Raw genomic sequence first — 12067 nt, forward strand, 5'->3', positions numbered from 1 at the left:
ATTACACTCACTGGTGTTATGGTCCACTTGGGGGATTCAACATTGGAACGTACCAGTTGGCTAGTGATAGGGAAAAAGGTAGGATTCACCCTCACTCATGTCTGCCTGGGGTGGTTGAAACAAAATTTTGTTAATTTCGCGCAGGTGGCATCACGAAATAATCCAACGATGTGGGAAAATTCCCAATAACGGCAACCACCATGGCGTAACTATACAAGGTGACAGCTGACTAGTAGGTTCATACGAATTGACACATTAACTTTCAGCGCAGTATGATTTTGACATTAGTCCATCGGTTCACAAAACCCAAATATATCGAACTTTTAATGATGGCTGCAGGATTGTCACCGCGACTACCACCTTGTATGGTTCTACCATGGCAACCACAGTTAAGCTGGAGTCATTGGTGCCGTATGTCGTATCGCTGTATCCGTATCCCTAACGTAATCAGCTGTTTATCGTTACGACGGTCAACCAAAACCCAATTGGTTGGCTACGATACGGTTACGACCTTAGCGGCACCAATAATCGATTGCATTGATTCTCATAAGGTTGGTCGAATCAGCTGTTATAAGGTTACCGATACGGTTACCGATAAAGCACCAATGTCTCCAGCTTTAAATCATGCGATTTAACGGCGCCGTTCCACTGCGCAGTCTCAATAATGGAACGAAAGTTTTCCACAATGCCATGGCGCGGTCGGCCATTTTTTTAGAGAAAGAAAGAGAGAACTTAGATGGAAAGCGTTGGGATCAGTTGGGTTTTGCCAGGGAATTGAGATGATAGCAACGCCGTGAACCTTACAACTTTGCGAAAAGCATTACCTATAAACTATGGGCTCTTAGGTGCGCATATTGAAATTAGAGCCTAAAGTAACTAAAGGCAAAAAAAAATCCAAACGAGATTTCGGTAAATTTTTTTGAAGTGAATACGTGGTGTGCTTGGGCTACGGTTGCGGGCGTAATTTGTTGGTCGGCCGTGTGAGTGCTGGTGAATGTTAGCAGGATTTCAAGAACGCGTTAATTTTTATCCAAAAAGCCCCTATAAGAATAGTGTGAGGCCGTTGTAACCAACCACCAACAACAACAGAAAGGCCGCTTCATATAGGCCGCTGTAACCAACCACCACCACCAACAACAACAGAAAGGCCGCTTCATATAGGCCCACCGAAATAAACCAGACGCAACAACCGCCGGCCACGATAATAACTGCAAAGGCCGCTTCATATAGGCTCACCGAATTAAACTGACCTTGCACCAGCAATAACGACAACAACAGGGCATAACAATTAAACCGGCCTTGCACCAGCAATAACGACAACAACAGGCGTAACAATTTAACCGGCCTTGCACCAGAAATAACAACAACCACAGACAACCACAGCCTCGTGCTGGCTAAGTAGGTATTAGCCTACCGGGTGAGTCGTAGTTAGTGGTTTAACCAGTAGAAATCTGGCATAATCAAATATATTTTTTTTTCCGATTTGACTAAACCAAAAAATTGTGTTAGAGTATATAAGCAATTGATTGCATTTGCTTAGATTTTTTTATACATAATGCTAATAAAAGCACTAGTTGGCTAGCGCTTTATTATTAATAAAGAAGTTGTTTTTGGCACGCTTGGTAACTTTAGTTTAGAACTTTTATTTTATAATTTAGTATTCGTTATCAATATGTTTAACGAATTTGATAAAAGAACTGAATTAAATTTATCTGTTTGCAAATCATAATTAAAAATTCTGTTTTGCGTATAAATCTATAAAAATATTATATTGATTTAAAACATCTAGTATTTAAACAAGCTCAGCCGTGTTTTGAATTTAATGTACTATTTATGAAATATACATACATATTTATGTAGAGTGAGTTAGTAGCGTTAGGATCTTCCAAAAAATAAAGCAATAGAAGATAAATAAATAAATACCAATACACTAAAAATACAATACAAAGTATCACAAATGGATCTACGCTATACAAAGATTGGTGTTATATACCGAAATAAGTAGTTAATTGTCATTTGCCCTTTTTAAGTGGAAATGGTGATATCCGATAAGTCGCTGCACATAGAATTTGCTCAACCTTTTCGGGGATCGGTGATAACTGTCCGCTTTTCTGTCGAACATTTTCCGCAAGGCCTGTGATTGACTGAGGTTTATTGACCTAAGCCCCGTCTTCTAGTAGATCAAAAAAAAAAGAAAAGAGGTTTATGATGTTTGCATACCTCCGGTAGGATTGTTACTTTTCCGCTACATTATATAAAAAAAAAGGAAAAAAAGGTGTTGAATTCGTTTGTGGTATTTTGATATTTATAATAATATGTAATTTATAAGCTGGTTTAGGATATTTGAATATATAAAAAGTAACACCTTTCTAGATAAGTACATAAATGCTTATGCAAAATAAGATAAATATTTAGGTCTACATGCAAACATGTACGTAATTAGATGCGTTACCGTAATTAATGCGAACTTTATTTAAATTTAAAAAAAAAAAAGAGGGGGGTGTTCCTTACTTGCTACATAGGTACATCCATGCATGGGCGTATACGTTTTGAATATACTTAGTCGGTAAGAAACATTTCATCGGAAGTTGTGAACCCCTGTAGTGACGGCTAATACGTATTGAAGTTTGCACTATCGGGTCATGAGTAATCAATCAATTTGATCAATGTTAAAATTTCCGATTATTGAAGCAAAAATCCATAAAATGAAATTTGAATGGCGCGTTATATCTAAGTACCATAACCAAGGGGCAGTTAACGTTAATTACCCAGCAGAACTTATAAATGATACATTGAATAGAGCTCAATGTTTTGTAATTGAGAGAAAACCAAAACAAGATTCAGTTGAAAATTAAAGGGCCAACGTAGGTCCCTATCTATATATATATATTACAATAATTATTAATTCAGTTTTTTTGTTATATAATGAATCATCAATAAATTTGTAATTGCAATGGGAATGCTGGCATTCAATTTTATTTAGAAGGCACGTAGGGCATACAGGTAAGGGGCCACCGAAATTTTGGTGCGTCGGTGGCCATGGATTTTGAGGGTGGGACAAGCACCGGGCGTCGCAACAACACCCGCGGCGCCCCCATGTTATATTCGGCCCTTTTCCTTTTTGCATTTTAATTTTTCAGCGTTTTTTTTTTGTTTTGAATTTCAGCTTTAGTAACCGGCCGTGTCCGGTTCGGTAATTTTTTTTTGCGTTTGATTTTTTTTTGAAGTTTAAATTTTTTGAATGTTAACGGTCTGTCCGTGACATACGGTTCGGCCGGATGTTGTTTTATTTTGAATTTATAAGCGTTTTGAGTCGGTCTCTGCGCTTCTGTCAGTTTGTTTTGAATTTGACAGCTGCTCGTTTTGATAGGCATGATATGACCTTTTTCTGTTTATGGCGCAGGAACAGTAAGGTTGGCAAGGACCCGCCCCAGTCGACAATGACTAGCCACTGTGCACCAACACATCATGCCGACCGCCTTCCTCACTGCTTCCAATGTAAATGCGTTATCTATAACACTGGGGCTGTAGCCATTATTATTAATATTTATTTTTACAATTTTTATTTCAGCTGGAACAGTATGTACTGCCATGTATATACACTGAAAAGCGCCAAAAATGAACTTTTTATATATATTTATATATATTTTTTTTAACTCGTCGCCATTATGATATATTACATCAAAAGTAAAACGTGTGCTTTCAGTTCAAGTGCTTTATTCCAATTCCATGTCTTTTTTCTTGTTTTTCTTACACACTAATTTACTGATGACAGCAGGTAGAAATCATAACTGTATGGCTGCATTAGACAGCTAATATTGACTGCTAGATATTCTACACTTTTTAACTTTGAAAGTACGGGCTTTTCCATACTAGCTCGCCTTACACGAAAATAGGATTTGAATGGAAAAGCCATTTAGTGTTACGCAATAAAAAAATTATCAATACTTACAAGCCAATGGGTTGAAAAACAACAAATATTCTTAATAAAATAGGAACGTTTTTATATACATATGTATTACATTGGGCCGATTTATTAACTGATATCGCGCCATCGATTTTTCGTTAGGATTTGGGCTCCGGAAAAAAAGCTCCACTACGCATACCCAAAAAATCAATTTTCGATCCTGCGAGAAAAAATAGCGGAAGGGTAATTTTTCGACCAAAACACTCCCCAAAACCTAAAAAATATTTTTTTTTTTTCAAAAAATGTTATCGCCCACGATTTTACAATAATTTTTTGAAAAAAAATAAATATTTTTTTGGTTTTGGGGAGTGTTTTGGTCGAAAAATTGACCTTTTCGCCATTTTTTTTAAGCTCGAAAATTATTTTTTGTGTATGCGTGGTAGAACTTTTTTCCTGAGCCCAAATCCTATCGAAAAATCGATGGCGCGATATCGGTTAACTTGCGTCCATACAAATCGACCCAGGCTAATTGCCATCAACCGGTGGCAAAATCCTGAGCCAGATAAATAATTTTGCATGTAAATGCAACAACAACGATTTGGTCCAGTCTGGTTCAATTTGTGAGCCAGATAATTTCCCTACAAAAATTGTTGGATTACGTGTTCCATTTTCTTCATGTTGGAGTACTCTAACAATACTCCTTTGCAATGCGTTCGCGGACCACCATCAGCCGATCATTGCTCGTTTTTTAACATCCGTGATCACGACACGATGACGATCGAACAGAGTTGCCAAAAGTAAAATATTGCATACAAATAATTGATAATAAAATTTTACTATGGCAACTCTGATAAAATGCAACCGCGCACTGGTTTTATGTATACATACTATAGTATAGAGAAATATTAGTTTCTTTATTCACGCAAATGCTAAATAACATAAGAATATTCGTAGTAAAAAATATAAAAGTTGTATTGCCCCTCTTCATTTACCTTCATTTTAAATTAAATTCACTCCGATAATTCTTTCCGACACAATTCCTATTTAGTACTTTGGCATATGATCCTCTGTGGGTGCTCCATGGAGTACTACAGTGAAAGTACTTTGGAAAGTACTCTCACGTATGTACTCTATGGAATACTCACAAACAAAGCGAGAGTGGGATCACCTACTCCTCTCCTAGGACATCGCAATGTTAATTGGAGCACATTTTTTGTATGAATACAGATTAGTTTTGGAATACTCCTATACTCCCAAAGGAGTATTCCTTACATTATTTATGGAGTACTCGCGTGTTTTGAAGGGTTGTTAATTACTTATTTTTAGTTTGGCAACGCTACCTTTAATAAACCTACTTTTTCAAAAGTAGATTGTTACGGTCTGCTGTTATGTTCTACGGTTACGGTCCACTTGGGAGCGTTTTCGTGCGAACACACATAGTGACTGGTGATGGGGCGAAAGTTGCGATAAAAAGGATCGGAAAACAAGAAAAAAACAGACCGGCGATCACTAGCGAAAATTGCCATGAGTTTCCGGCAAGAAGTAAAAGGAAGAAGAATTGTTATTTTACTGCAGCTAAATTTGTGGCGGCCCGGCGATAAAAAAAAAAAGGATCGTGAACATCTGTTGGAACAACTTCAACAGCAAGGCGCCAACTGCTCTATTGCGACATCAACTGCACATCCCCACGTATATTTAACTAATCGCCAAACACCCTGGCCGGCTGTGCACGTATTCAAGCGAGCATTGTGGAAGAACCAAAAGACTGCAACGAGGAATTGCAGGCCGATTCCTTAGCTCAACTACTAGAAGAACAAATAGGTGGTAGTAAACCTTACCACGGTGGTGTCGTGTTGACGCAAGCTCAACGTATATAATATCCAGTGAAGTAGTTGGCGTTTCACAGTCACACTTAGTGAGGAAAGTTCTAGTGATTTCGATTCGGATTCGGACGGCACTAAACTAATTGTTGATGAGAACCATTGGTATCCGAGAATAAACCCCTTTCTCTACGTTTACGAGGTACACTTCCACCTTTGGAAAAAGCGTCCGACACTAATTCCGCCTCCAGGGCCAGCAGTACGCTGCCGCGTAATACAATTAACGCCAAAATTACCAAGTCATCCAGATCGTAAAGGTCAGCACGAAGCTTCACCGCCACCAGGTTCATTCGATTACCTCGGACCAGAGCGCAACAACCACCAACAGTAACCAACACCAACCTGCAACGACAACGACAACGGCAGAGCCAACACCAATGGCCTACAACCTGACTTGGGTGAGTTCGTTCCAAAAAAATAAAGAAAATAAAAAATTTTGATTTGAATGAAAAAGCAGAAAAAATGGCGCTTGGAACGCCAAGCTAAAGTTGTATTTAAAATTAGTTTTTAAATTTACATATATAAAATTGTTTTCTTCGTTCATATTTATTTCATTAAATACACTACATACATACTACATGCAACCATACTAGGTTGGAGTGGGAAGAAAAAAATACACATAAATGATTTCCACTATTTGAGTTTAGCTTGTATTAATTATCTAACCAAAATAATTATTACATGAACACTTATGTTTTGCAACTTGACAAGATATTAAAGAATGCAACAACAGTTTAATATACAAAATTATTTACACATTTTAAAGGTTTGTTCACAAATAAACAGGCAGTTTTGTCTCAGTCAGGTTAAGCAGCAATTACCTGTTAAAATGCTCAAAACTAATTCAAACATACTCCATTTATTTGAGAATACATCTTATATACATTATATTGAACAAAACTCTGTAAATATAACTAAAAATGTATTCAGCAATTTACGAGTATAATTCAATTTACATAATACCTACCTAAACATTAGCTTTACAAAAAGGGCATACATCTTTTTTTATCATTTTAATAATATATTTTGTCGCTTTAAAATGTTTGAAGTTGGCTCTATAAATTTTATTGGTAATAAGCCATCTTTATCACGTGAAACGTTTTAGCGATTCATTTTTGGAGCTTAACCATAAATTTAAAGAAAAATTTTTTTTTGCGACAGCAGCCATTCGTCGATTATGCACGAATCGGCAAAAGGATTTCAATTAGTGATGGACGATATGGCGATTTTGAGCTATCAGTGAAAATAGGTATGGCTATTTTTGAATATCGGCTATTTTTTATAGCTATAGCGATCGCTTTATTTCAACAAGCGATTCCATACAGAAGAGCGATTTTGAGCTATCAGTGAATATAGGTATGGCTATTTTTTACAGCTATGGCTATTTTTTACAGCTATGGCGATCGCTTTAATTTATCTTTAATAAGCGAATCTGCAATTATTTGTATACTTGTATATAAAAAATGAATGTTTAAGTCTTTTTACCAGAGTAGATTGAATGTTATACATTAATTTATACTAAATTAAATTTTATTAGAATATATGAACCAAAATTGGAATAAAAAGAAAAAAGTATGTACCTTTAATTGTAAACTAATGTAATGTGAAATTCTAATTTTCTGAGATGTTATGATATATATTATTAACTGGCTGACGACAATATGTTCAGACTCGTATTACACTCAATGAGATGAAACTAGCTGAAATAAATGTATATGCATCTTTGTTTTATAAATTTTGTTAATTGAAAATGCTTTGATTTTTAAATGTAAGATGAATCAACCCGAAATAAATCTGTATATATAACACCATAAAAACATGATTTATTTACTATATTATACTACACCGATGTATTCAGAAATACTCCGTATGAATTTATTCTGAAAGTTGTATTTGGCTGCATAAATTTGTACAGTAAAGTGAATCAATTTTTAATGAAAAATACAGAGGAAAAATATAGCAAATTCTTCAAACTATTACAAAAATATTCTTTAGCAGAAAATTAGCCACCCACTGCAGTGCCCTAGAAATTAGCCGGAGAATTCAACCATATACAAACCATATGACAAATCTTGAATTGCATTCTCCCAAAAACCTTAAATTTTGAGTTAATCTGTTTACAATAAGACGAGTGATATATGTTTCTATAATTGTTTTATTTTAACATCAAAAACACAAATTTTATAAAACTGTTAACGGCTACTGCCTAGAAGTATGAACTTATGAATAACACAGGCAATCAATCTTAGGCCAAGTCTAAAGACCCATGTCTATTTGGCGTCACATAGTGTAATTAAAAACAAACAAAATTCAGTAATTCCATTTCATGAAATTAAAGTTTTAAAATTAACTTATATTGCTTGTTTAATATTTTGACAAATATTAATTATTTTATTATAAATACTTAAATATAAAATCAAAATATAACGAATTTTATATTTTATGATTGACGTTTAAAAAGATAAGCATTTTAGCCTTTTCATCATCTAAGCGCATTCTTCTCTCGCTTAAAATAAGGCCGGTTTGAGAAAAAAGTCTTTCACAGGGAACCGATGTTCCTAAACACCCCAACTTTTCGCGAGCTATAGGAGATAGATTGGGATACTTGTAATTGTTTTTCTGCCACCATAAAAAAGGATCAGCTTTTCGTGCAATTACAGTTTCTTCTATATACCTCTGCACTTCGATAATTGCTCTTGAATGAGTTGTGCCTTGCGGTCTCTTTGATCTTTGCGTTGATTATTTTTGAGTTCGATCTTTCGCTTGTTTGTAAAAATTACCCAAACCACGTGGCTGCTTTTCTAGCCGACTTAACAATGTCGTCGTTCTAGTTGTTGCACAAGTTTGCTTTGTTCCGTTCGCTGTTTCGGAAAGTAAAGCACACAGATGAGCAATGATGAACGATATCTCACTATCGATGATTGCATCGCTGCTATTAGTATTAGAATTCCATGCTGAAGGAAAATCGCCAATCGCTATAATCGCTATTGGCGATATTCTGCCAGAGGTGATTGTCATTCAAAAGAATCGAATGAAGGAAAATAGCCAATCACTGATATATTTGGATTGCAATAGCTATAGCTATTAGCGATTTGTCAATAGCGGCGATGCAATCACCAATAGCGAAATATCGAGCCATCACTAATTTCAATTTAATTTTTTTTCTTATATCATACAAATACAATATATATATATATATATATATATATATATATATATATATACATATGAATCCCTATTGCGGGCAATATCTTTCGAACAACAAGACGAAACTAATATGCGTGCACGTAATACATATTGCTATCGCAATTTCATCTTTATTGCTTTGTAAACACTATTCATAGTACATATTAGGTATAATTATCATTATACTATGCGCATTAGCATTATACCAATTTGGTATTATGTTACACTCAAAAATAAGTTCTACTATAACAACATAATAATTTTTGTAAGTGGAAAAAAAAGCAGATAATAAGTGATTATTGTAACAATGTACTTTAAGGGCAACCCCTTATGATAATAACCAAAACAGAACTTTATATATTTTTTTGTTAACAAAATATAAGCAAATTAATTTGAATACCTTTGTTGTTAGAGAGTATAGTTTATATTAGAAATTTAGCTAATAATCCAATGATTTTTCAAAGAAAAGGTTTAACAACAGTATATTAATAATGAATTTTGAATAAATTTTGTAATTTAAAATGGGAATGCTGACTATCGCAATCATTTAGAAGGCACGTAGGGTTATCAGGTAAGGGGCCACCGAAATTTTAGGTGCGTCGGTGGCCATGGATTTTGAGGGTGGGACAAAGCACCGGGCGTCGCAACACCACCCGCGGCGCCCCCTATATATATTCGGCCCTTTTCTTCTTTATTTTAATTTTTCAGCTTTTTTTTATTATTTGATTTTCAGAGTTGGTAACCGGTCGCTTCCGGTTCGGTATTTTTTTTGCGTTATTTTTTTTTTGAATTTGAATTTAAATTTTTGAATGTTAACGGTCTGTCCGTGACATCCGGTTCGGCCGGATGTTGTTTTATTTTGAATTGATACGCGTTTTGAGTCGGTCTCTGCGCTTCTGTCGGGTTTTTTTGAATTTGACAGCTCGTAGTTTGATAGGCATGATAGGAACTTTTTTCTGATTATGGCGCAGGAAGAGTAAGGTTGGCAAGGACCCGCCCCAGCCGACAATGACTAGCCACTGTGCACCACCACATCATGCCGACCGCCTTCCTTACTGCTTCCCGTAGAAAATGCGATTCCATAACAAGATGTCGCTGCTTAGCCTTTCGCCGAATGAGTTAAATGAAAAACAGCGGCGGCATCTGTCTATCACATTTCACGTGTGCGAAAATTTCACGACATCTGTTTCTCAAGTCTCTCAATGATCCAGAGCATTCCCGTGAGAATTGAGCGTGAGCCGGAGCTGTAAAGCTCACTTGAAGACGGCAAATATGTATGTATGTAGTTTTAGGAATTTCCTTCAAACCAAGCCAGCATTTTTTGAAAATTTTGATCAAAAAATATTCAAACATCATACCCCAAGATGATTAAAAACGTTCAAATTTAAAAGCATTTTCTGTTCGAAAATTACCGTATTGTCGGGAAACAAATGTACCATAAATGTGATTATTCTTGAATAATCATTTATGATTCATATTTGGAAATGCTTTTTGTTCATATCTTACATCATTGTAAAATTGGGCTTTAATTGTTTTAGCGTAATATTTGAATGCTTTTCACAGTCATTTTCTGATCATATTCGTGAAAATATTTCAATCATTTTGGTTGAGATTTTTGAATAATTTTTGAATGCGATTATCATGCATTTATTTTTCATATCTCATACAAAATAAGATACTACATGCTAATCTTATTTCATCAGGGGAAGAAAGCATGCGGAAGTGAGCTATTTGAACCAAAGGTAATTCGAAAACAAACTAGACCAATATACACCCGTCAACATCTTAAAATACGATATGGTACGGGATGTTGAAGCCATATCCAGGTACATATGTACCTTTGTATTGTCTTATGGTTGGATTTGTATTTTATGGGAAGCCGAAGGTGGAGAAATGGTTGGGGACATATTTTGTTAGGAGCAGTATATACATTTTTTCTTGTCTTGAAGAATAAATTTTTAATATATTTTTTTCTGAACTTCATGATTGAAAAAATGTGTGTATGCGAAAAAATAAGATCTTCAATCAAAAGTAAAATTTTAACAAGTATAAAATTCATTATTCAGTCAACAAAGATTGTCAGAAAAAATTCAGAAAGCTGAATGAAAAATGATTAAAATTTTTGATCACCTAAAGTAAACGCATTTGATTCAAATATAATTCCAAGATGAGATTGAATAACTATATTCAGTTTTTGATGATCAAAGGTAAGCATATTTGATTATTCATTTTGTTGGTTTTTATGAAATATTAAAATTTAATCATCAAAGGACTTAAAGGTATTCATATTTGATTATTTATTTTGTTCAATTGTATGATAACTCACTATTTAGTCATAAAGAGTAATCTAATTGTATTGAAATGTAGGGAAATTCAAAATTTAATCACCTAAATGCTGAGTGGGAAGGAACTTTAACATTAATTGCACTAATCAATATGATTATGATGCACAGGTACAAATGTTACTTGTTTAATTACATAAAAAGTTTTGAGTTCGAGTTTAGGAAAATAAGCTTTGACGACCTACGGGCCGATTCTGAGCGTTACCGGTAAAATAGTACCCAGAACACTATGTAACCGCAAATCGTTACCAGTTCTTTTATTCGCGATTCTGGCCAAGGTGGTAACGCTGTCATCACCGAAAAACTCACCAATGTCTGTGGTGAAATTTAAAAGTTGGTTTTCTTCGCTTTACCCTTGGCGGAACGATACAAAGTGGCAGCATGCGACAGCTGATTATAAACTTTTTTTATTTGATTTGATACATCAACTTCCGGCGCAGTACGATTTTGACATTCGTCCATCGAATTTACAAAAACAAAGTACATGGAATTTTTATTTATGTTTGTAGGTATGTCACCATGCTGCCACCTTGTATGGTTCCGCCATGGCTTTACCGAAAATGTGTGACTCGTAGATACGAGGCTAACGAATAAACGAGACGATGTGTATATACGTACATACATGCATAAGATTTTACATAGCTATATTGTAATTTATTCTGTGAAAGTACATAATGTAAACAAATATATAATATATAGCAAGAAGCAACACTTTTTTACTATTATATTTACTTATTTGCGCTTACAATTCT

The sequence above is a fragment of the Eurosta solidaginis genome, chromosome 3 (assembly GCF_040869045.1).
Source record: "Eurosta solidaginis isolate ZX-2024a chromosome 3, ASM4086904v1, whole genome shotgun sequence".
In the NCBI taxonomy this organism is placed as follows: domain Eukaryota; kingdom Metazoa; phylum Arthropoda; class Insecta; order Diptera; family Tephritidae; genus Eurosta; species Eurosta solidaginis.